Source organism: Notechis scutatus, chromosome 1, assembly GCF_049901735.1.
Source record: "Notechis scutatus isolate UNSWTSFEM ecotype Mainland chromosome 1, rNotScu1.2, whole genome shotgun sequence".
NCBI lineage: Eukaryota > Metazoa > Chordata > Lepidosauria > Squamata > Elapidae > Notechis > Notechis scutatus.
Genome location: NC_142009.1, coordinates 279,152,227 through 279,179,567, shown reverse-complemented (window position 1 = coordinate 279,179,567; position 27,341 = coordinate 279,152,227). Strand labels below are relative to the sequence as shown.

The following is a 27,341-nucleotide window of genomic DNA, read 5'->3' as shown; positions in this document are numbered from 1 at the left end:
AAGAAGAGATGTATGGGAGGAACAATAATTTACGGGAGAGCATTGCCTTCCCTCCAAATATCTTACAACCGGAGAAAGAAACTCAGAAATGAATCCAATTAGTCAGGCAATAGGAGATTCTGCAAGATTCTGTTAACAAAGCCTTAACAAAAAATAAATAAATAGAATCAGTTCATCTGGTCATGTTTTCTACATGGGAAAACTAGCATAAATGATGATTAAGATGTTTTAGTGTTGCATGTCTCCACCTTTACTGTCATTAGAGTTTTGAAAAGCAAAGAGTTAAAAATATTTTAAGAGAACTGCTTCTTGCATTTAATGTTTTCACTTTAATATACATAAGGGCAGGAGAGGGGTGGGAAAGCAGAAAGAAGAACTAAAAAAACAAAAAACATCTATGTTATATTTGTTATTTATTAAATGTGTATAGCCACTCATGTCTCATATGTGACCCTTGGAGGTTCCCGCAGTTAAATTAATGAAAATTAAACAATCAAAACATTGAAATAATTCAGTCTAGTTTGTAACCCAATGTTTAAAACATGATCACATCATGTAATATTATCACTTTTTCCATTACACTGATAAAGAACCAGCTTATAAACCAATAGACACCAGATTGTAAACAGATGTAATCTTTCTAACATTAAAAAAACCTCCCTTTTTCGAGTTCTGATTGGCATATTTCTTCAAATAATGCTCCATGTTTTGGGTATATAATGTACCTTATAAGAAACAAAAATCTAACAAACTTGTTTTAAAATCTTTTCCTTAATGCTTCCAATAATTGAATTTGCCTTTTTGTCACAGCCACCATAGCATGCTGAGTGAAGCTGATGGAATTTGGAGTCCAATGCATCAATTAGCTACATCAATCATTCTGAAGCCAAAGTAACTTTGTGCAGTGTAGAAGACATGGAAAACAACAGGAGGAAAATATAACAATGACCAAAGAGCTGGCAACAAATAAGAGGCAAGGTTAAATGTAGTAGAAGAAATAGGATTGCTGGACATCAACCCTATAAAACTGTCATATGCTGCCCTCTTGGACTTAGAAATATTAGTTATTCATAGACATAAAAATAAAAAGAGGTCTAATAATGGAAGAAGTCATAGCCCTCCTGACCCAAGCAATAGCAACAATGCTAAGAAAACAAAACAAGTCATTCCTTAGCCCAATAGGAAAACTAGTGAGGCTCTCCATATGGTATTAGTTATAAAAATAGTTCTGGCCCAGCTGTTTCTTCCTTCAGTTTCTTGCCTAACAGACTGTTCTGTGAAAAAAGAATTAGTCACAGAGGCCAACGGTGAGTCATCTATTGAAGTGACAGAATGCAGATTGTTGTTCCTACTCCCTCCTCACAGGCTCTGCTTCTTTTCATCAAGGTAGACATCTCTGGAATGACAGGATGAAAAAAAAAATGGGAGAGGTCATCTCACTTCCAGCCATTGCTGCTCAACAAATCTGTGTACTTCATCTTTTCCTTAATTCAGTGGAAAAGCATTTTAGATAAGAAGCATACTTTTCAGAACTGCTGAAATACTTAGCCAGATCTCTTTGTGTGTTTTAAACAGTTACATTACAATAGACACACACGTGACCTATTACTAAGTAGAGATACACATACACGTTTTCCTTATTTCCTTTGCATATTTAAAAGCACAATACAGTGACCTTTTAATGAGGAGATAAATATCTAGAAGAGGGGTCTTCAAACTTGACAACTTTAAGACTTGTGGACTTCAAGTCCCAGAATTCATCCTCCAATTAGCTCAGGAATTCATCAGTCTGGAACCCTCATTACGTATCTGATATTAGCACAATTGAGAAAGTCCAGAAATATTTCACAAGAAGAGTTCTCCGCTCTTCTACTCGTTGTAGAATAGCTTATGCCACCAGACTTGAAATTCTAGAACTAGAAAACCTTGAATTACGCCGTCTTCGGTCTGACTTAAGCATGGTATATAAAATCATACATTGCAATGCCCTACCTGTCAATGAATACTTCAGCTTCAACCATAACAACACAAGAGCACACAATAGATACAAACTCAAAGTAAACCGCACCAAACTTGATTGCAGGAAATACGACTTCAGCAATAGAGTGGTCAATGTCTGGAATACTCTACCCGACTCTGTAGTCTCTTCCCCAAACCCCAAAAACTTTAACCTTAGACTGTCTACTATTGACCTCACCCCTTTCCTAAGAGGTCTGTAGTGGGCGTGCATAAGCGCACCAACGTGCCTACCGTCCCTGTCCTATTGTTTCTCTTATTCTTTTATTTTTTCTTATATGTACCCATTTCATGTATTCACAACCATGTATACACTTATACTTATTATCTTGTAAACAATTGGCAAATCAAATAAATAAATAAATAAAGTTGTAGTCCACAAATCTTAAACTTGTCAATTTGAAGACCCTTGATCTAGAATAAACCATGTATTGCTGCAAGTTATATGAAGATATTCTACCATTAGTTCTGGTTAGATATGCTAACTGGGAATAATATATTCTTCTGGGTTTCTTAGAGGCTATGTTTGGATTTTTATATGGAAGTATGTGCTATCACTTCTTTCTCTTTAAGAAAACTAGTTAAATTGTAAAGTGTGTTCTGGGAAATTTTGACTGTTACCGATTTAGAATTTACTACTAATAAACAATACCAAATGTTATATTTCTTCAGAGGGCTAAGGTCTGTTCCTGCTAGAAAAACAGAAGCATTTGCTTGAATGAGTAAGCCAAGAAATCTTACAGGTGTATTATGCCAGGATATATGAGGGGAAATATTGCCATCAAAATCATTACTATTTATGATAGCCAAAAATATATAACATTTATGTGGCTGGACATATTTTTCTTCTTCCTTCCTTCCTTCCCTCCTTCCTTCCTTCCTTCCTTCCTTCCTTCCTTCCTTCCTTCCTTCCTTCCTTCCTTCCTTCCTTCCTTCCTTCCTTCTCTTTCCTCCTCTTCCTGTTTCTCTCTTCCTCCCTTTTCTATTATTTTTCAGCAAAAATATTTTTAATCTTAAAAAAAAATGCAAGCTAAAAATGCAAACTAAGAGAGGCAGAGAGAGGAAAATAAACATGATTTAATTCACTACTGTAGTATGAAGAATACAAGATATAACTGTAATATAACACAGAAACTCTGCCATTGTAACACATATTGCTGCATCCTTTCCTAATAGGGAAATACGTCAGGGATGGAACAATGCCTTGAGAAGCAGTGGGTCAGGACATATGACATAAGAGAAATTTGGGGTCTTTTCAGGGGAAGAATTAATTAAACTTTATAAATATTATAAGCCGTAGTTTCTCAACGTCTGGACTTCAGGCTGCCAAGGTTGAAAAACACTGTTATAAAGTGTTCAACTGAAAGTCATATAAAAACGCATGCATTCATGCAACATGCTCCAAAACAAAATAGTTGGTGAGGAGGGACCTTTCAAACAATACCAAATGTTGATGATTATTGAAGATAACATGCAAATAATATTTACCATGAAATGTTGCATTGCGGAATGTTCCTTTTTCATTGAGTTCCAATTAAATACTTCAATTTTCATTCCATTATCTTTTCCCAAATCAATTATATAAACCTTTGACTTCTTCCAGATCTGCTGATACACCCACATTTTATCTGTTTGTGCATTTTGGGAGGTGTGTTACTTATTTGGAGAAAAAGGACATCATCATTCACCCCTGAACTGGATACATAACAGGAATAATCACTATTATCATACACAGTAATCAAAGCAGTATTTCAATTTTTTATATACCAGCTGATCAAATAGCAGCATAATGAAGCAAGTCATAATAAAATAATCTTTTGAATTATTTGGAATCAACACTTTTTGGTGCCTTAAAATAAAGCATGCTTTATTTCATTATCAATGACATGTATACGATTTCAAATGCAAATTCTTTAAAATGAAATTTCAAAATTGGAGCATTTTGTTAATATATTGTACAACATTTTGGATAACTTTTCTAGCTATAGAGTCCTTCATGTCAAAATACTTAAGATATTTGCATACACAATATGTAAATAGGAGGAGGTAGGTTGACTTGAAGTAGCAGAACTGTTTCTTGCCTAGGGCTCTCAGATCTGATTGCAAAAATTTGGATAAACACTAGATTGCAGCAAAGTAGTTATTTATATATTTGCAGGCCTTCTCATGAGCATCCTGTGCATAAAAAAACCCATTAGATGTTGGTTCTTGTGGAAAGCAACTCAGCATCAAGCCTTGAAGCTTTATAGAAACTGGAAAATTGAGGAAATTGCAGATAGAAATCAAAAACATAGAATATGTTTTATGGACTGAATCAAAATGAAAGTTTTATACAATCCAGGACCCTGTTTTTCAGTGGCCAACAAGCAGGACACAAATGCAACAGTATCATCCTATTTATGTTCCCTAGCAATTGATACTGAGAGGGAACACAATGGCTACCATTCATGTCATCTATGCAATCAAGCTGGGTACAAATAGCTTTTCAAAGTTATCCACCAAACCTGTGTACAGAGTAATTGGGAGGACAATTTTGCTTAATTTCTCAAGGGAAGGAACAATTCTCCAATAATCTCTCAGGAGTAGGATTCTTCTTTTGTAAGAATATCATTGCTATTGGGAAAAACACTAATGAAAGAAGTTTACTCATGCTGCCAATCTTTGATTTTAATTGAAGCAAGGGAAGGCAGGGAGGATGCGAGCTGCTGAAGAACTTCAAATCTCAACAAATAAATGCTCTGTTTTACATATTGGCAAACAAAAAAATCAGAAAATAAAATACAGGCTGAATAGTCAAGACCTTGTTGATGATCCAAACTCTGTCAAGGACCTTGGAGTACTCATCTCTAATGATCTAAGTGCTAGAGCCCACTGTAACTACATAGCCAAAAAGGCATTAAGAGTTGTTAACCTAATCCTACATAGCTTTTTCTCTGGTAATTTCACACTACTAACTAGAGCATACAAAACATTTGCTAGACCAATACTTGAATACAGCTCATCAGTCTGGAACCCACATTACGTATCTGATATTAGTACAGTTGAGAAAGTCCAGAAATATTTCACAAGAAGAGTTCTCCACTCCTCTACTCATTGTAGAATACCTTATGCCACCAGACTTGAAATTCTAGACTAGAAAACCTAGAACTATGCCACCTTCGATCTGATCTAAGTATAGTACATAAAATTATATATTGCAATGTCCTACCTGTCAATGAATACTTCATCTTCAACCATAACAATACAAGAACACACAATAGATACAAACTCAAGGTAAACCGCACCAAACTTGATTGCAGGAAATACGACTTCAGCAACAGAGTGGTCAATGTCTGGAATACTCTACCCGACTCTGTAGTTTTTTCCCCAAACCCCAAAAACTTTAACCTTAGACTGTCTACTATTGACCTCACCCCTTTCCTAAGAGGTCTGTAGGGGGCGTGCATAAGCGCACCAATGTGCCTGCCATCCCTGTCCTATTGTTTCTTTTTATTTTTCTTATATGTATCCATTTCATGTATTCATAACTATGTTTATACTTATACCTGTTATCTTATAATCGCTTGACAAAATAAATAAATCAATAAATAAAATAAAGAGATGAAAGACATTTATTGAGCACCACTAGTCGAAGGGCCTTACATTCCAACTATGAAAATGTCTATGTCATACCTGCCACAACTTAAACCCCTAATTAGAAATGATCCGTGGCTCCATTTGTTGAGAAAGGTATAGTTTTATTAGAAGTCAGGTTTATTGCAGTTATGCATAGCTAGAACTGAGAATCACATCTCCCAAAATCCCTAAGTTCAATGTTTCCCTGCCTTAACTGCCTCCCATCACTGAACCCCAGGGGTGGGATTCTACTGGTTCTATCCATCTCTGTAGAACCGATTGCTCTGAAGAGCAGCAAACAGAGAGCATACATAGAATCGGTTCTATATCTGCTGCTCTTTTGGCCCATCCGCCCGCCCGGCCTCTTACCTGACCTTTATTTCCTGCTTTTTCAACCACAGCTGCTTTGCGCAACACAGCTGTAGTTGAAAAAGCAGAAAAAAAAGTGCCTTTTCAACCGGTGTGCACCTGCGCGCAGTGTTGCTCAGCTGTCCAAGCAGCTAGCTGATGTCAATATACATGCACGCACAGTGCGCATCAGGCGAGCGTGCCCGCGAAGCGCGCTTGCGCGCACAAAACATAAAATCACCAAAATGGTAGTTACACCAGTTGGATCCCATCCCTGCTGACCCCCCATGACCAATCAGGTTCAAGCAAGATGTTTTCAGAATGGCCATTCAGGTGTAAGTTGGTATGCAGCTGCCTTCTTCTTACAGCCTGGGTGCCCTTGAGGCAGCGTCTCAGGGCTATACAGAAGGTACTTTTGTTTTCCCCCAAGCATTTTCCCTCCCATCCATCCTCCCCAGAGATCACAGCAGACTGTCACTGCATGGTAGCAAAGCACGAGCAAGTGTAAGGTGGCAGCTAACAGTCTCCAGATTTCTCCTTTGAAAAAGGATTATTCTTCTTCATCATATTTGAATGAAAATGGGTAGGAAAACATTGCAGGAGAATCAGTCTGCTCAGCGTTAATACAGATCCACTGACGTTTTATTACATGACAGTATTGTGTAAACCATTGCAGCATTTTTCCTCACCTCACTGAAGGAGACTCACTTCATAATGCTTCTTTTCCGGAACAATCCTCAAGTTGCAGGTATGTACATGCAACCAAGGGTAGGATTCACATTTTTTAACAACTGGTTCTGTGGGCGTGGCCAGGTGGGCGTGGCCATGTGACTAGGTGGGTGTGGCTCCTCCTCGTTTTTTTTGCAGCACCGCCCCTGTTTTTTTGTCCTGGGCTTCAGGTAAGCCTCCGGGGGGTGGGGCATTTTTGCTCCCAGAAGGCTTCTCTGGGACCCGGGGAGGCAAAAAATGGAGCATGGGTGGGCAGCACCCCCCCTGCATTTCCCTTTTTGCCTCCTGGGCCTCTGGGAAGCCTCCTGGGCAAAGCAGTAAGACCTGCACAACTGATCATTGGAACAGCTGATCGTTGGGAAGCGGGGAAAAAGAAATACTTTAAAGCAGGGGTGTCCAACCTTGGCAACTTTAAGACTTGTGGACTTCAACTCCCAGAGTTCAACTCTGGGAGTTGAAGTCCACAAGTCTTAAAGTTACCAAGGTTGGACACCCCTGCTTTACAGAGTGACTGGGTGAGGAAGAACGCAGTCAGCAACGTTGCACATGTGTGCAATGTCACGCATGTGCAATAAGGACTGACTGGGAGGGGAGGGGAGGGGCAGATGGAGAGGGGCGGGACCAGCCAGGGGCACGATTTTCCAGTTCTCCGAACTGTGCAGAATCATAACAACCGGTTCTATAGAACCGGTCGGAACTGGTAGAATCCCACCCCCGCATGCAACACCACTCTACTTCATCAGCACTTTGAGAAACAATGTTGTTTATTGTGCAAATGCATAGACAGACGACTTGGGAAAACATTGAAAGAATTATGCCAAACATCCTCCACCCTTTACATGTATTTTAGTGCTTTACAAGGAATCCTTTCAAGTGTCTTCCACAGCTTTATTATGTAGCCATTGTGTTTCACACCCAGTGATACCCTGTCCTCCACTGTTTTCTCTGAACTCTAGCTAAAGCTGTCAAGATTGTTAGTCAGCATTACCTTTTTAAATTTTGGTTTTTAAAAAAGAGCTCATATATAAGTGCTAAAAAAACCAAGAGTACAATAATGCTACATGATAACATAGTTATTATCAACACACTAAAATTATCTGAAAAGAAATGTTTATTACTAGGGGTGGGATTCAACCGGTGTTAATACCCGTTCGGTGATTATGTTTTGCATGCGCATGCGTGCTTTGAGCGCATGCGCACCAGACATGCTGCATGCGTGTGTAATAAACCTAAAGCTGTGCTGCCTGGACAGCTGATAAGCGCTGCGCGCGGGTGCGCAGCATTTGAAAAACATCTTTTTTCCTGCTTTTTCAAACTTAGCTGTGCCGCGCAAAGCAACTGAGGTTGAAAAAGCAGGAAATAAAGGTCAGGTGAGAGCCCAGGTGGGCGGGTGGGCCAAACAGCAGCAGATACAGAAGTGGTTCTGTGTCTGCTGCTCTTCAGAGCTATCGGTTCTATAGAGCTGAGCAGAGCCAGTAGCATCCCACCCCTGTTTATTACCCATATATCCCTTGTTCATGACTCCTTTAGCAAATCAGCCCATAAACCAACCATGTAGTATTGGCTAATCCCAATGTTCTTAGCTGTACAGATAGTCCTTGACTAACAACCATTCATTTAGAGAATGTCTGAAGTTACAACAACACTGAAAAAAAGTGACCCATGACTGTTTTTACACTTATGACCTTTGCAGAATCCCCATGGTCATGTGATCAAAATTGGGATGCTTGGCAACCGGTTCATATTTATGTTGGTTGCAATGTCCCACAGTCATAGGATCACATTTTGCAACCTTCTGACAAGCAAAGTCAATGGGGAAACTAGATTCACTTAACAACCACGTTACTAATTTAACAATTGCAATGATTCACTTAGCAATTGGGGAAAGAAATGTCATAAAATGGGCCAAAAGTCACTTAACATCTGTCTCACTTAGCAACAGAAATTTTGGGCTCAGTTGTGGTTGTAGGTAGAGAATCGCCTGTACTTTTTAGAATAGAATAGAATAGAATAGAATAGAATAGAATAGAATAGAATAGAATAGAATAGAATAGAATAGAATAGAATAGAATTCTTTATTGGCCAAGTGTGGTTGGACTCACAAGGAATTTGTCTTGGTGCAAATACTCTCAGTATACATAAAAGAAAAGATACATTCATCAAGAATCATAAGGTACAACACTTAGTGATAGTCATAGGGTACAATGAGCAATCAAATCATACTTGGAAGCAGTCAATATAAATCGTAGGATAAAAGCAACAAAGTTACAGTCATACAGTCACAAGTGGGAGGGGATGGGTGATAAGGAGTGATGAGAAGATTAATAGTAATAGTAGTGCAGACTTTGTAATCATTGAACAATGTTGAGGGAATTATTTGTTTAGTAGGGTGATGGCTTTTGGGAAAAAAACATTCTTGTGTTTAGGTTTAAACTGCAACCTTTAACTACGTTAAAGAAAAAACTCCTTATAATTAATATTTCTACTCTGCCTGCCCTGGCTGTTTTTTTTTTTCAGTTTCAAAAGTCCCAAAGTGGTTCCTAGATAGAAATAAAGTTGATCAAAGTCTTTTCTTTATTCAAAGCTGTAAATTTCACTATCTCTGACAATGCCATCAGCTTTATCAGCCATCCTTCCATTATAAGTATTTGTAAGTTCTTCTACTTTTGACCATATAAAAGTCTTGCTGCTGTTATATATAAAAATAAAGTTCCATAAGATCTTTCAATCTGTCCATTTTGTTCATTAACCTCAAAAGGGAAAAAAAACCTCTGGTTCCAAATGTACATTTATTTTTAAAATCTTCTGAATCAAAATATCTATTCCATTCCAATATTTTCTAGTTTTTCTACATGATCCCCAAAGATGAAAAAATGTACCCCCAGTTTGATTACATTTCCAGCAAATATTTGAAATTCCATTACATTTTTGTCAATTTATTCTGTATCAAATACCAGTGATACTTCATTGCTATTCCTGAACTATTCACAAGGTAACTCTGAAACTATTATTCTATGGAAGAAAAAGTATTGTCTAATTTGAAACTATCATGCCCACATATTGTTTTTTAAAACATTGGTAACTTCTCCCCATGTATAAGATATTTAGCCCATTTCTTTCTGTGATGTGATAGTTAAAATTGGGCATAATACAAAACTCGAGATGGCTGTCTCGTAGATATGATATATTGTAAGTATTATGGCATTAGAATTTTATTCTGAATTCTGAATTCCTTAATGATTACCAGTATGGAATTTGCCCTTTTCTCAACATTTCTTCCCCTGTTTCTCAAGCTTTCTTGGTCATTGACCACCAGGCCAAATTACAACAGCATATAAATAAAATTCAGACTATGTACTTCAATGTGCCTCAGTTAAACTTGCTTGTGCTTCTATCACTGGTTCTTTTACACGCACCCAATTCAAACCCAAGAGAGACAAGATAATCACACACACACACACACACACACACACACACACACACACACACACACACACAGCCACACTGAAAGCCTAGTACCCCCTGATCACTACTCACTCTTTCCCTCTTCTACTACACCTATATTGTAAGTATTATGGCATACTACAATTACTTCTCTTCGAGAGTCCTACTGCTGGAGAACAGTATCTTTTTCTATCTGCTTTAGACTGCTTCACAAATGCATACACTGCCTTCCCTTGTTCCCAAAGGCCAACATCCTCAGCTTTTATAATCTACAATTGCTATGCTGACTAGAGAGAAGACTTAACGGGAGCAGCACAGGTACTGGCTATTTTTTAGGCAGTCTGTTATCTCACAGTTATTTTGCATTTATAATTTTAGTTTTATTTTCCTATTTGGTTTCTCCTTTTTGTTCTTCTGTTCTCTCCCCCCAGCTAGAGAATGCTGTAATTTATAAAAGTCATCCTGAGAGAAAGCTATCAATATAAGTAATAAATGCAATGCAGAATAATTGAAGCAACATCTGCTTCAAATTCAATAAAAAATTTGCATCTGTCCTGAAAAACTTTATGTGGCTGAAAAATACAATTATACATAAAAGGAGGTTTCTTCAATGGCTAAGTATTTGTTCAAATCAAATGGACATTTTAAAGGAATTATTCATTAAATTTTAGATTTCTCTGTCTCCAAACAAAGATCAACAAAGTTAAATAATAAGCACACATAGTTATACAGGTATATAATTTTCTCACCCCCCCCCCCCACATATTCACATATACATACACGTCAGAATACTGCACCAAAAATTGAAATCACTAGCTTGAAGCTATTAGTCAAATGTGCATCTCTGCAGATCTGATGCTTAACTTGGAACTCTATTTAAATTCTTGGCAAAGTCATGCATATTTTCTCTGGTAAAACATGTCAATATTAGCAAAGTGCAATGAACACTGAATTTCGTCATTTTCCATGAAAAGCAGCGGTATGCACTGTTTATATTACTCTTCTCAACAACAACAAAAATCTAAACGTTATTCATTTTTGGAGTGAAACAAGACTTTGTGCTCAATTCAGTTGCATTTTTTAAAAAGAATCTCTGTTTAACCAGCTATAAGACTACAGTATTCCTAATTTTCCAAAAGTACAGGTGTTGTTTTAGATATACATAGAAATATTTTACTGTACAAATAACTTTTTTTAAACTGCATGTGGGAAATCTTTAAAAGCCAAAATAATTGGTTTTTATCCATAAATGATAATCTGCTTCTATACTAATATTGTCTAATAGTCTATTTTTGTAGCACAGGAAAAAGATTGTACAATAGATGGGACAAAATGGATCCTGCAATACTGTTGGATCTGAAAAGCCAATGTGACTTGCTTAGAATTGCATAGTTAAAGAAATAATAGCTGTCTGGATCTGTGCTTAATTAACACTTGATTTGGGCAAGATAGCCTTACTTAGATGTACCTAGATGTTTGCTGTTATATTTGGGATAGAAAATATCAAATACCCAAATACAAAAGAGACAAGTGTTTATGGTTTCATATATCTTGTGACACAGCTTTCTTAATTATGTGATTTTCTTAAGCTGGATAGCACATGAAGTAAAGAAAAATTTCAGCATTTCATAGGAAACTTATGTTCCAAATAATCTGAAACTGAAATAAGACACAGCTTGTTAAGGTAGTTGTAGAATATGGTGTAGGGTTTCCTGCCTAAGCAGGGGGTTGAAGACCTCCAAGGTCCCTTCCAACTCTGTTATTCTATGTATTTGTAAGCACCAGTAACAAAAATAATTAAAAACTCAAAAATTGTTTAATAAGAATCAGCAAGCTTCTAAAATGCTGAATCTATGATATAGAAAAGTTTTGTTTTTGAAGAATTCAGATATTAGAAAATTTCATCCATTCCCCAGTAGTGATCTTCACTAAACCAGATGGCCATCCATAATATGCAATCCACCATTTACTGGCATTGATTTGCTGCCCCATCAACCTCAGCTATTCTGTCTCAACAAGACTGAGTAAGAGATGCTGTACTTAAAGATTTAATTCAGGCAAGTTAAGCAGAGTAACCAATGGGTTCTCTTGGGTCCATTTCCCCAAACACTAAGCATCACCTGCTATTAGGGAAATCAAATCACTCTCCTTAATGCAGGATTGGGCAAGGTGTTTAGGCAGATGCTTTAAAACAGGGGTCAAACTTGTGGCCCGCAGAGCGGATGCATCATGTGCTGCCCCTGCCCCTGCCCAGTTTAGCAAAGAAGGGGAAGTCCTGATATATCACATGACACCACCGTGATGCTGCGAGTTTGACACCCCTGCTTTAAATTCTAGATTTAACCACCGTTCAAGCTACCTAACAGTCACTTGAGTTAGGGCAACTTCTGAACACAGGTCTAGTGTCCTTTGAGAGTATTAAAGTTGCATTTAAATATAGTTCAGCTGACAGGTTACAGATTGGGGAGGAATGCTGGTGAAATGGAAGGAAACTCCCTCTGACACCATCCCCATCTTCAGTGATAGCTGAGTGATGCTAGGAGGCATCATAATTAATTTCATTAAGAAAATAACCTTCCTTAATTAAAAAAAAATCAGTGACTAAGAGCAGCTGAAATATAGAATGTTACTCAGGGAGTTGAAAACAAATAAAGGAAAACAAAATTGAAAAACTGACGGAAGAAGGAAACAATTGATATTCTCATCCTAGAATAAGAGAAGTGGGGAAGGAGAAATTTGAAAGTAAATGTCCAAAGTATCTATAGGGGAATTCTAGATCATGCTTTCTTTAGGCTTCCTTACATTTTGCTCCAGCAATGAATGTTACAAGTGGATAATTTTGAGCAGCAGAATGTTGGAAAAGGACAATGAGGCATGTAAAATGAAAGCTAGATAAAGAAAAGGGCATCCTAACTTCTAGACTACTGCTCACTCAATAACACTAGGCATGCCATTGTCAAACTACAGAGTATATTCTTGTAATGGAATACAAAATACTTCCTATATTCGTTGTTTTGTTAATTTATTTTGCATAAAATTACCCAGTGGTAAGATGAGAAGGCAATAAGTTCAATAAATAAATAAAATTCCCTTTCAAGTAAGCTAGCAGTATGATTTTTTTTAAACAAATTTTATTAATTTTAAAGACAAACAAATCATCATTAACCATTACATACTTAAACCTTTTTCCATTGTAAATTTTACAAGTCAAATAAAACCTTATTTTATACAATATAATTCTATTTTAAACCATTTCCATATGAGCATACAAATACCTCTTATCCAATTTCTCTTTACTTCTCTTTACTCTTATTCAATTTCACTATTATTATTTCATCTATTTCTTTCTGACTTGATTACCATTATTCTCATTCTATATTTCTGCAAGGTTTTATTAATTCTCCCAGAAACATAAACACACAACACACAAACATATAAAAAATCTTTTAGGAAAGTAACTTGGCCCCAGGTACCTCTCTCTACATGGACTTCAATTATATTCATGCTCATCTTACATGTCAGCAGTATGATTTTTATGCTCATTGAATTCAGAAACAAAAGGTTTATTGACTTCTTAGAGTACGAATGAACTTAGAGTATGAATGAATGTTCATTTGACCCAGAAATAATTCTGACAGTGGAGATCTCTTTAGTGCCCAGAACCTTCATAAAAACATCCTCCTTTGTTGACCTTTGTTCTCTATTAGAAAAAAGAGAAATATACTCAGAAATATAATCTAATATTAAGCCTGTACTATCAGGATACATATAAGTGAACAGCTTAGTTATCAGAAATTCTGCCATTACCATCTGATTCTAGCATTGCTGTCATCATCATCATAGGAAAAAAACACCACAGCAGTTGATAGGGAACAATGAAAGTTTTGGAAAAGAGATTTAGCTGTGATGCAATATAGCTAACAGAAATAAGAATCATGCAAATAATGGCTTTCCTTGTGACATCCAATGGAAGCAAACATTGGATTTAAACTATGATGTTGGAGAAGACTACCAATAATAACATGAGCAGCCAAAAAAGCAAACAAATGGATCATAGAACAATCCAGAGATTTTACCTGAGATACAAATGACCAGCCCAAATTAACATATTTTGAACACATTATGGGAAAACCTAGCTCTCTTGAGAAGTCTTTAATTGGATCTCTAGTAGTAACTTTCTTGAGCTAAGAGAGCCAGTTCAGTGCAGTGGTTAAAGCTGTTGCTTAAAAATCAGGAGACTGTGAATTCTAGGTCTCCTTTGAGCTCATAAGCCAACTAGTTGACTTTGGGCCATTCATACTCTCTCAGCAAAACCCACGTACTGTAAAAGGATTATTGTTGCAGGGGGAAAAAGGAGGTAGGAGTACTAGGTAAATTCACTGCCTCAAATTATGTACATATACATGTGTTTGTGGCATAAAATCTGATGATAACAATGATAATATAATGATGGGAAAGGCAGAAGGCAAAAAAAGAGAGGATAGACTTAAATGCAGCAGTGATGGGCAATTATTGGAAGATCAGAAGAAACAGGTTAGGGAAAAAGCCTATCTGTATTGTTTCTAAGAGTCAGCATTAATTGTATGGCATATAGTTAAGAAGCGAAAATCCCTCCCAATGATTTGCTCCAAGATCAACTTTAATAACGATGTGTCTCAAACTTGCTTTGACTTACAATTTTCTCTTTATGTGTGTTATATATTTCTGGGTAAAGTGGGGAGGGGAAGAGTCAAGGATGTGTACGGAAGCTTTTTACATTTTTCAACCAAAAAATAAATAAACAAAGAGGAAAGGAAGATTCCAAGGTGACAAGAACAGCTGCTTCTTGTGAGTAACTTGCATCAAATGAGGGTTTTGCAGTTGGCTTATGAGTTGAGCAGCTGGGAGTTGGAGCTTGGATTTCCACCAAACTCACAGACATAAATTCCTACAAGTCTCATTTCTTAATCAGGTTTGGAACTTGCTTCTTAACTGCTTTTCAACTATTAAGAACCTTTTGATCAATAGGCCCTATAACACATCCTGAGACAGTTTTCTTTAATATTTAGTAAAATAAAATTTAAACATAAGCTTAAGACATAAAAATGTGGGTTTTTTTAATCAACAGTAAAAAGGTGATCACAAAATTGTTTTTTGGAAAGCTATAAACAGCTGAAGGGGTCAGATGAATTTGAGATAAGATTTTAAAGTTAATCATAAGAAACCTTCCTATGGGAACATGCTGTTGCTTTGAATTCTTTAAAGAAAACATTATAGGATGGGAATTTGAAGATTGGACACTAGAGGGAACCCAAATGAATTAAAGACTGCAATTAAAGAATAACACTTACTTTTGCTTTGACTCATTTGAATCATTTCTAAAGTGTTAAAGTCTGCTGAAATGATGCACCAAGTAATGAGATACTGTAGGTCTCAAGCACTTTGATATTATGTATTTCTCATTCAAGCTCTCAGGAACAGGAAGGAAGGAAGGAAGGAAGGAAGGAAGGAAGGAAGGAAGGAAGGAAGGAAGGAAGGAAGGAAGGAAGGAAGGAAGGAAGGAAGGAAGGCTAAAGAATTTATTGATTATGACTATAGAGCTAGGTTAAGAGAGACGGAGCAGTATAATAAATATGTCTGCATAGAATCTACTTTTATGTTATACAAATTTTAAAATGTTATGGAAGTTATTTTTTAGAAGATAGGCCTTAATGAAATAGTGGTAACACCTGTCTCCTGCAGCCAAAACTTTAAAATACTCATTTTGACATATTGCATCTGGGCAAGTAAATGGCAATTAATTTCATCTATTTTAGAATTATTAAAAAAAATCCCATATGGAAGCATTTGTGGTTGTGCAACTTAATGAATTTTTCCTGAGTTCTTTGAGCGCCCAAAATGAGGAGGCACATTAATACACTAAAGTCAGGCAAGGCTCTTGGCAATAGTTATATTCTGCCTGGAATATTGAAATCTAATATTGGCTCTAATGGTCTCCCTTTTGCTTTATAAAGACCAAATTGGTAACATACCTCAAAACTGGGGTGTGGCTATAATTCTTTCTTTCTTTTTTTAAAAAGCTGAGAATAGCAAGCAAGCTTTCTGCTCAGCTGCAAGAATGAATGGAGAAGAACCATTCTGGGCTTTAAACAGGCAGATTTTAGATTTATTCCACCATTAATCAGGGGTGGGATTCAACCAGTGTTACTACCGTTTGGTGACTATGTTTTGCCTCTTTTCCAAAAAGGCTGGTAATTCTTGTCCTAACCAAGCATGTTCAGTTGTCATGGTCTCCAGCAGTTTTGGGAGAACTCTTACCACGTGGCCTCTCTAGATACTTTCTACATCTCTTAGAATTTACTGAGGCTCAAAAATAGTCAGCGATAATCTTTTGGATATCAAATATCAAAATGAGCTTAACCTGCTCTCAGAGCTCATCAGAGAGCAAGGCAGAAATAGATAATATGCTGGTTATAATCCAACATTTATTTCCCAATTCCAATAAAGATTTAAAGGCAGGCTTGACATCTTATCCTCAACTCTTCTGAAATTTAATATATCCCTATACTATAATTTGCCTGATTTGAACTGGTGCTATTGAATCCATTCTTTATGTACTGGTCCATTGTTTCTTTTCTAACGACAGCTGAAGAAACTTTTTCTTTTGTTATCACATCCTAATTTGTTCTGACAAATTCTAACTTGACTTCTATTCAAGAACATGTTTATGACATTCAGTGCTGCAAATCTTTGCCTAGAAACAGTTGCCATTTATTTAAAAAATGATCTGGGGTTTACCCAAGTTTGGAACCTTTTAGGCACTTCCTGCATTGTTGATATTTAAATGTTATTTTATGTGAGCTTTATTTATTTTCTCTGATTCCTGATTATACTAAAACTATATCCTCCAGATAGGCAGGCAAATCCCTTCCTCTGTTTCTTCCTTCTTTTCAACCTTAACCTTCCATAGTTGCAGAGAGAAGCTTAGGAATCCCCACAGTCCTGAAAAGCGGGGAGGTGATAGATAGCCCTTTTCTTTGTCCTGACAAATTTCCAGAGTTTTAATATCTGTAGCTCTGTAGCTATTCCAGTTAATGGCAACTTTTTATCTCTATTGTATGTGAATAAAAAGAATTCATGACACTGTGGTCCAATCAGCCCTTATTACTGTTGGGGAGCAACATGTAACCCTTCTTAAAGCCCCCTGGACCAACCTGATTTTCAGTGTGATGAGTTAATTGGATTGGTATAGAAATCAAATGATCTCCTTGTGGTTTATAATAGGATAATATGTAGAACTCTTGGAACTGGAATCTTAATAGCTGCAACTATTACATGAACATTTTCTGTCATTACAGCTATATTGGCACTTATAAATAGAAACCTTTCCCAGAAACCTAACAAAATTTACAACAGAAAAAATTCAAAATGTGACTCCCCAAAGCCCGTCTCGCTTTGAGTCAGAAGCAGGCAGCTTTTAAATTAAAACAGCAAAGAGACAAAAATATTATTCTTTTTACAGCCCACCCAACTTCCAATGACTCTGAATAGCTTATAATTTTAAAACATAAAAAAGTTACAAAAGATAATAAGAAAATCACATAAAATCAAAAAAAGCACCCATTAGGAGCTCAGCCTTCTCTCTGCCCAGAGCCTGGGAGAATAGCCAGGTCTTTAATAGCTTCCTTGAACACCATCAGGGTAGGCTCATCCAGACCTCATTCCAGAGGGCAAATACTGCAACAAAGAAGGCAGGCTTTCTGGGTCCCAGGAGATGACAATGCTCAATCAGTCAGAACCAGAGTATGCCCAGTCTGGCTAAACACACACTGGATAGAAACAGGTGGTCCCTGCAATACTAGGTATGTTTGCCTCCTTGAGTTTTTTTTATATATAAGGTTGGGAAAAATTAAGACTAAGACTAATATAGACTAAGACCAAGATTAAGAAAGACTAAGACTAAGAAAGACTAAAACTAAGAAAGACTAAGACTAAGAAAGACTAAGTTAAGACTAAGACAAAGACTAAGGTTAAGACTAGGAGGAATCATAGAACTAATTGTTCTTCTCAGAGGGGAGTCATGTGATCAAGGTGTAGCAGCCATTGCACATTAAAAAGGGCAGGTCTTCTAAGTTTTCAACAACTTCCCCACCACTCTAGATTACTACTACACATTTTTATACTGTTAATAATATAGTGTATTTAAAAAAAAAAAAGATTATGTCTGCAAGTTTTAAGCATGAACCCATTAAAGCTGGGAACATTTGCCAGGTATATGTCACCAGAGAAATTGCCTAGAACACTAGTTCTCAACCTATAGTCCATGGACCTTGGGGGACACACAATGTTGCCACAGGGGGTCTGCGAAGGTTTGATGAAATATTGTCATTTAAATCTTGAATTAAATCTTGGTGGTCGGTAGCCACAAAAGGTATTTAATGGTGAAGAAAAGGTTGAGAATGACTGTTCTGGAATGTATAAAGGTATTTCAATTTTATGATGGAAATGTAAATAAAAGTTGACATTTTATTCTGTTTGGTAGACATGTACAAAGCCAGGAAGTTTTAGGTTAAAATATATAGATTTTAAAAATTAAGAATACTTTTAAAAATTAATACACAATTGAAATTGGAGGCTTTTTGCAGGAACTGATGGACAAACAGTAGAAAAAAGGGCATGGAGTTTATGCTTTATGGGTTTGATTATAGAAAAACTAACAGCAAAGCAAGACACATATTTATAATTGTACTAGTTATAGATGGATAGCTAGCTAGCTAGATAGATAGATAGATAGATTAGATATAGATATAGATATAGATATAGATATAGATATAGATATAGATATAGATATAGATATAGATATAGATATAGATATAGATATAGATATAGATATAGATATAGATATAGATATATAGATATATAGTTCTATGGATCTTTGGTTATTTGGGTTTTCTCCCACGTAAAATTGGAAGTATCTAGGCAACGTTTCAATGAAGTCTCATTCATCATCTTCAGGCTTGTGTCTTCGGCTCTGTGCTTCTCACAGAGCCAAAGACACAAGCCTGAAGATGATGAATGAGACTTCATCAAAACATTGCCTAGATACTTCCAATTTTACATGGGAGAAAACCCAAATAACCAAAGATCCACATACAAATACCCGCGAGAACCTCAGAAAACAAATATAGTTCTATCTATCTATCTATCTATCTATCTATCTATCTATCTATCTATCTATCTATCTATCTAGATATATAGATATAGTTATATATAGTTCTATATAGAGGGAACCAGAGGTGGTATTCAGCAGGTTCTGACCAGTTCTGGAGAACCGGTAGCAGAAATTTTGAGTAGTTTGGAAAACCAGCAAATACCACCTCTCACTGGAGATTTTACACTATCCTTCCCCTGCCACCCCCACCAAGCCACACCCACAGAACCGGTAGTAAAAAAATTTGAATCCCACCATTGGAGGGAACATAGCAATGCACACATATAACAGTCCTAGATGGTGCTTACTTATTCATTGAGTTTAGTGAAGCTTATTCTGAAATAAGTCATTGTAAAGGCTGCGCAAATCCTTCAAAAAAAAAAAAGATACTTCTTAGTTCATAAGAGGACATACCTCTCTTTGAATTTTTAAAGCAGCCAAATCATTCCCACTCTTGCATTGCAGCTTCATAAACTGTTCCTCTTTTGCTTCTGAAGAGGGGAAGGAAAGAATGTGCTCAGCTCTAATTTTTATGTAAACACACTCTAACTCTTTTCTTTTTAAACCAATGTCATTTATTCTCTGCTGAGATTGGAACTCTACCAAAAATATATGAACTTCATATAAGTTAATAACTGTGAAAACACTTATCCAATGAAATAATAAAAATTGTAGTTCCTTTTTAAATATACAGACTATGAATAAGTGTGTTTTCAGATTCCACACATTTTATCAACATATGGTAAAAATTTCTGTCATTGCGGTCAGGAAGAGTAGTACTAGTAAATTATAACTTAGAATTAAACCAAATAATTTAAAACAGTCACAGACAAAACAGCAAATAGAGAAAGAGCTTTAAAGAGCAACAGAAGACTAAAAAAAGACTAATAGTTAGACACAGAGATTCTCTTAATGAAATGACAAAAACATATTCTTCGCATATTTTGTGGGATTGGGTTTTGATTTTGCATACAGCATTTTCCTTCATGTTGTGAATTCATAAGCAGCTCTGCTTCCTGTAGGATTAGTAAACATGATAAAATTGATGCTGTAGCAAGTTCTGAAAATCGTTACATCCAAGACCTGTGTTCATGTGCTGAATTCTAAATTGGCTTCTTCGTTTCAGAAGATTTGGCTTATAGCCCTTCTATTTGAGAGTCCAACCACAGATGATCAACAGACGAATAGAGACGTACAGTCATATTTTTAGAAGATTTGGGCCTGGATCCACCTAGAAGCAAAAAAGTAATGATTTTAGCAGTTTTAAATCAAATACTGTTGGAAAGATACACACAAAATATGTCCTGTTCTTGTTGATTAAATGTCTCTAGCTTTTACTGAAGGATGAAGGAAATGGATACTTATTTTTATTTTTAAAAGGCCACCGTTTAACACAAGAAGATGGAATATGAATTACATTATTCCTTTATAAAATGCAGTGTGTCCAATTACTGTGGCATGTCTTCTCAGCAGCTTTCAATACCATCAATCATGGCATCCTTCTGCACCAGCTCTGGGAATTGGGGGTGGCCAGCACTCTCTTGTTGTGTTTTTCTCCTTTTTCAAAGACTGGTTCCAGTCGGTGTTGATAGGAGGGGAGAGCCCTTCTGCAGTCCTTACTTTGTGTGGTGCCTCAGGACTTGGTCCTTTTTTCCCTCCCATTTTAACTTCTACATGAGACTAGTAGGTGAGGGCAGGGGTGGGTTTCTACCGGTTCTGTCCACCTCTGTAGAACCGGTAGCTCTGAAGAGCAGCAGACATAGAACCGGTTCTAAATCTGCTGATGTTTTTGCCCACCCGGGCTCTTACCTGATCTTTATTTCCTGATTTTTCAACTTCAGCTGCCGAACGAGGCACAGCTGCAGTTGAAAAAACAAGAAAAGAGGGCTGTTTCAAAGGCTGCTTCTCGGCAGCAAGGTGGCAGCAGCGTGCTAATGACGTGCTAATGACGATTGACAGGCACGCGGCTCACAGCGGGCAGGGAAGCTCGTAAATGCTGAACCAGTTGTTAACCCTGTCATATCCCACCCCTGGGTGAGGGTCATTTGATCATTTGGGGTAAAGGTGTCACCAATTTGCTGATGAGACCCAGTTTTATATTTCCATCCTAGGCCACCTGATTGTCCTGTTCCAATGCCTGTTAGCTGTGAGGGCTGGAAAAGACTTTTATTCAACCCAAGCAACATTGAATGGCTGTGAGCATTTGGATATTCTGATACCAAGGGCCTTCCATTGTTGGCTTTAGATGAAGTGTCCCTGCCTCAGAAAGACTCCGTGCACAATTTGGGTGTCCTCACAGCTCCTCCTTCTCAGCAATGGTAGTAACAGTCCTTTACTTAGACTATGATACTGATAATGGTGGTGAAAGTCTTATTCTCTGATTGGTAGAATGCATGCTGTACACTTTGCACCTTAATTTAATTACAGCTTTGAAACCAGTCAGAGTCAGTTCAGCTGTGAATCACACAACATGACCTTTGAGGCAGAAGCCTAGTAAGTTATAAAGCTATATTACGCATTCCTGACTGTTTCTGTTTTTTAACATCTTAGACCATTTCAAACTAAATGGCATCCTTTGACATCCCTGTGGCTTTTAATCTGTTGCAGTATTCCATTCAAAGTGTAAACTTGTGTCTTTCTTCATGCACTAGTAAATGTCACAATGAGAGGGCAAAATGCAGGACATAGGAGTTTTTAACGAGGATCTTCCCTTTTTCGCTTTGGATCTTTGTGCATTACAGAATTTGGTAAGCAGCTTTCCTACTTCCATTTTAAAATTCATTTTCAGTGATACTGCCGTAACAGAGGTGGTATTCATCAGGTTCTGACCAGTTCTGGAGAATCGGTAGCAGAAATTTCGAGTAGTTCGGAGAACCGGCAAATATCACCTCCGAATGGAGATTTTACAGTATTCTTCTCCTGCCACTCCCACAGAACCGGTAGTAAAGTTTCTTGAATCCCACCACTGTGCCGTAACCTTTAACAGAATAAATGAAACACTGTTCAAAAAGTTCAGATTTTTTTCCCAGAGCAATGTGATGTATTAGGTCTCCCCTGCTTCCTCCCCATCACCCAAATGTTATTTCTGTCTCAGATATTTTGCCAAATTTCTGCTGAAAACTTTTAAAGAAAGAAAGAGATAGAGAATGCAAGTAGCCAGAAGGACATCTGATATAGTCAGAATTGGATATCTGTGAGAAGTAGGTATCCAATTCAGTTTTAGCTGCAAGTGACTTTTGGTGTTTCAAAAGATGTCTAATATTTGTGGGAATTGTTTTGTGTTTTGTTTTATGGGGAAGTGCTTAAAAATGAAATATATTAGGAATTTTATCTGTATTGGACAAAAACTGGGAACAAAAGATCAGCTGAATGAATCTTTTCTTTCATTCTTCTTATATTTAAATGGTGATTAATAACTTCTGCACTGCCAAAGTCATTTGGCTACTTTTCCTCTTTTGTTAGAACCATTATTCATTTCATTATAAATTTATGTTAAAAAATTTATTGTGCATTTGCTTTGAAGCCTTAACTGGAAAGAAGCATTAAAGAAACAGATAATCTTACAGCCTGGCTTGCTGCTTGACTGGATTTTGTTACATGAAGAACCTTAACTGCAAAAACAAACTGCACAGGAATACTCCCAGTGCTGTGAAGCTACAATAGAGCCTTCTTTTTCAGTCTGGTGCCTTCTTGATGTGCTTGGTCTGTTTCTCCTACTGTATGCCCCATAGATTTAGGAAACACTGTGAAAACATACATTGCCTTACACCCTTTCATAAGACAGATATGTAAGGAATTGCCAAAAATTCATGTCTGTATGAAATGTTTGTATCATTTTCTGTGTGTGTCCCTTTCAAGTCAGTGTTAACTGCTGATGCCTTCCTGGACAAATCCCTGCAGCTTTCCTGGCAAAATTTAAGAAGTGGTTTGCCATTGCTTCCTTCTTAGGGTTGAGGGGAAGTGATTGGCCCAAGGTCACCCAGGTGGCTTTCATGCCTAAGGCAGGACAAGAGCTCACAGTCTCACTGTTATTAGCCTGGTGCCTTAACCACTACATCAAACAAGCTCTTCAAAAATATCTTTTTTTTTAATTGGTTTTTAAAACAAACATAAACAAACAAAACATAAAAACATCAAATCATCTTCCATATATGTACATACAGCGTGCCGGTTGGTTTACAAATTGTTTTGTGCTTCCATTTCATAGTCTTCAGTTATAATTACATTGTATATAATCTCGTATTTTCAATCAATATATTAAATACCTTAGTATCATTATTAATCAATCATTTGACTATACTTTTATTCATTCATGTTTTCCAAAATGATCATATTTTACTTAATTTGTTTTATAACAATTCGTATCATCGTCCCTGATCTATCCTAGAATCATTTTGTAGATATAATTAGAAAAGAATACATCTTTATATATTTATTATTTTCTAAAAGTCTACATATTTCATTACTATATTTTATTATTTAACCATTGATAGAATAGATCCCAAATTTTATAAAATTGTTTATGCTCTTGTTCTCTAATTTCAAATGTCAATCTACTCATTTCAGCACATTCCAATATTTTCTTAATGATTTCCTCCTGTGATGGTATTTTCTCATTTTTCCAGTTTTTAGCAAATACAATCCTAGCCGCTGTTAATACATTTACAATCAGGTATTTCAAGTCTTTATTATATATTTCAGGTAAAATTCCCAATAAAAATATTTCTGGTTTCAAATCTATATGCTTTTTTGTCATTTTTTCCAACCACATGTGGATTTTAGTCCAGTATTTTTTAGCATCCACACAAGTCTACCACATATGGTAATATGAGCCAGGTATCTGATGACATTTCCAACATTTTTCGGATTTATTCTTGAACATTCTTGCTATTCTTGTCAGGGGAAAGTGCCACCTGTAAAACATCTTATACAAATTTTCTTTATATGCTGTTGACATTGTCATTTTATAATTTTGAGACCACAATTTTTGCCATTTCTCAAGATCAATCCCATATCCAAAATTCTTCTCCCAAGCAATCATAGTTTCTTTAACTTGTTCTTCTTCTAGTTTAATTTCTAATAAATATCTGTACAATTTTTTAATCACCTTTTCATCAGTACCTGTCAAAATCTTATCTAAGTCAGTCAGTTTATCATAGAAACCTTCTGTTTTAGAATCTTTATCATACCTTGAATGTATTTGCGCATATGAAAACCAATTCATCTTTATACCTTGTTCTTCTAGATTTTGCATCGTTTTAAGTTCACCCTTTTCATCCAATATTTCCCCATATCTAACTGTTTGTTCCTTCTTGTATGTTATAGGATAAGAAAAAGCTTCAATAGTTGATAACCAAACTGGGATTTTCAAATAACATTGTCTCTTAATTTTCTCCCAGTTTAACCACAGAGACTCCCGTATATAATGTCTTCTAAAGTACCCCTGTGTTTTAGTTCCTTTATACCATAAAAAAGCATGCCACCCCAACAACAGGTCATGTCCTTCTAATGTCAACAATCTAGTATTTCTTAATGTTATCCATTCCTTAACCCACATCAAATTTGTAGCTTGGTAATACAACTCCAAATTAGGCAAACCAAATCCTCCTCTTATTCTAGCATCTTGCAAAAGTTTTAACTTTATTCTCACTTTCTTACCTTGCCATATATATTTCAACACAATTTTATAAAAAATAAATGTATTTTCAGCAATAAATGATGAAAGCAATGGTGAAATTCAGTTGATTTGGGTCAAGGGAGAAAGAAGCAAAACAAAGACAAAAAATGGGAAAAGAACTTGGGAAGAGACTAGAGTGGGTTTCCTTTCTATGTGTGGGGCAATGTAGAATAATCCAAATAGTTTGTATTATTCCAAAACCATACTATTTTCTGTTAATGATTGTATATCCTGCTACATTATTTATTTTCCATCTTCATGCAGAAGAGAGCCAAATTCTCTACTTGCCAGACACAGTATCCTGACAGTATCACATTTTTAAGATTCCATCAGCTTTGCTAGATCCAAGTTTATTCCTGCTGATGTTTAAATTGATATTTAGAATATTCAGGCTTGGCAAGCTAACACTCTAATGCAGCTGCTTTATGTTGAAGATTCAGAAGAAGAGGGATTGTTCAACTGAACATAATCTGGCTGTTGAGTTTTGTGGCTGGGAGACAACACAACTGTTCAAGCTTTGGTAAAGAAAAAAAAGAAGTCTTTACCTATGCTGACAACAAATTATAGGCTAGGGAACCTTATTAAACTCTTGACTCTAAAGAAAGGCTGGGTTTAATTTTAGTTCCTTGGCTCATTTGGATCTGCTAGGTTGATATGCACCAATTTTTGCTTCATTCATCCTAAAATTGGTAGTCCGAAAAAAAATCTGAGATCAGTAGTCCAATTCATAAGCTATTATTAACCCATTTAAAATGCCCTCCCTTGCCTTCCTCCCACCCTCCATCCTGTTGAATGGAGGCCAGCATGAATTTGGTTCTTCAAGGAAAAATAGAAAAAAAATTGGAAAGGAGTAAAATTTCAGCATGCTTTTCTTTTCTTCTATAGTGGGGATCATCTGTAGTAAACATAGTATGCTTCTCCAAGACTGTGAAACATTTATAATAGGAACATCTGTAAGGGAATCTGACCTTGACTAATCAAAGAAAGAAAGAACTGTACCCATAAAAAAATCTTGGGTGAGAGAAAATATCCTTTATTTTTCTAGGAGTCATCATCTAAATTCCACTGTTTTTACTTTAACCTCACAATATGATTTTTGACTTTTCAGAAATTCATTTCATATTCTCTCTTGTACTAAATGGAAAACAAAGCAATTACTTGACTAAACAACTGATTATGTTTAATTAGTTGACTAGACAAATTTTTATGAGGTAGAAGATGGAAACTTCAAAGTCATATTTGTTTACATAATAAACAGATGGGATTATCTCTAAAAGAACAAAATAGCAAGACAACTTTATGAGATGCTATATAAACTGTTTAATTAGCATCCTAATCCTATAGACCCAGGAGAAAGAAACACAGAATTATTGAGATGTGCTCCCAGATAACTATGTGCAAGGCTATAGTTCAAATATAATCAATCAAGAATTGGAAATAATACTCTTCATATAAAATACACTAAAAATGAAAAGCAGTGGATTTATTTTTAATTTTTTGTTAGAACTGTTTTCCTACTTTATACTTAAAGTTGCTTATTTGGATTACCAATGTAATCCAGTAATTAAAAATAGTTCCTGTTCCAACCTATGCTATAAAAATAAAGATGCCCTTAATATGTGGACAAGTCCATGCAACAATCTCACCAACAGAACTTTACTCTTCCCTTCTTTCAGAATATGTTTTTCTACTTACCAAGTATAAAATTGTTCAGACATCAATGATTTCATGGAGCCAAGGACAAGTTAAGGTTCTAAGAATAAGAGCTTTTGAACTTTGAATAACTGTCCCACAATAATTAATATACTGCTTCTTTTGAAAGAAAAACCTCACGACCAGTCATAAACAATCCGTCTTTATTGTTTTCCATTTAGTACTGGGGGAAAAATGAAATGAATTTCTGAAAATTCAAAAATCATATTGTGAGGTTGAAGTACAAACTCTGGAATTTAAAAGATGACTCCTGGAAGAAGGGGTGGAGGAGAAAACATTTGTCTCTGAGTCTCACCAGAGATTCCTTTTGAGGATTGTTATCTGGCTCTTGGACAACAACTCAGGAACCATAGAATTCCTTAGATTCCATTCTCCAAGACTGCTACAGGGCTCTGATCACAGAGGAGGGAATCTGACACTGGAACCATTTTCCTGCCTTTCTGCCAACTTCCACTGCCGGTCCCTTTCTGCCTTCTCAATATGGAAGGGCATGATTTGAAGCACACTTTGGGCTTTTTGCACACCTTTACAGTAGCAATCAAGATGACTGGCTTCAGTTTCTGACAGACTACAGGTTAAATAGAAGATACCTTTGCCTCTTAGCATAAG

General features: G+C 36.3%; 2 long non-coding RNA genes across 2 annotated transcripts in view; one reads left to right on the top strand and one right to left on the bottom strand.

Annotated features, from left to right (window-relative positions):
* Positions 1 to 396: 396 nt before the first annotated feature.
* LOC113409952 (uncharacterized) lies at positions 397 to 11,006 on the bottom strand. Its single transcript, XR_003370605.2, has 3 exons — positions 10,933 to 11,006; positions 3,505 to 3,711; positions 397 to 1,396 (listed from the first exon to the last, which is right to left on the bottom strand). It is a non-coding gene; the product is annotated as an uncharacterized LOC113409952 (long non-coding RNA).
* Positions 10,209 to 27,341, top strand: part of LOC148133399 (uncharacterized) — a 34,486-nt gene continuing 17,353 nt past the window's right edge. Inside the window, exon 1 of the long non-coding RNA XR_015746746.1 lies at positions 10,209 to 10,470. This is a non-coding gene — a long non-coding RNA (uncharacterized LOC148133399). The remainder of the gene's footprint in view (positions 10,471 to 27,341) is intronic.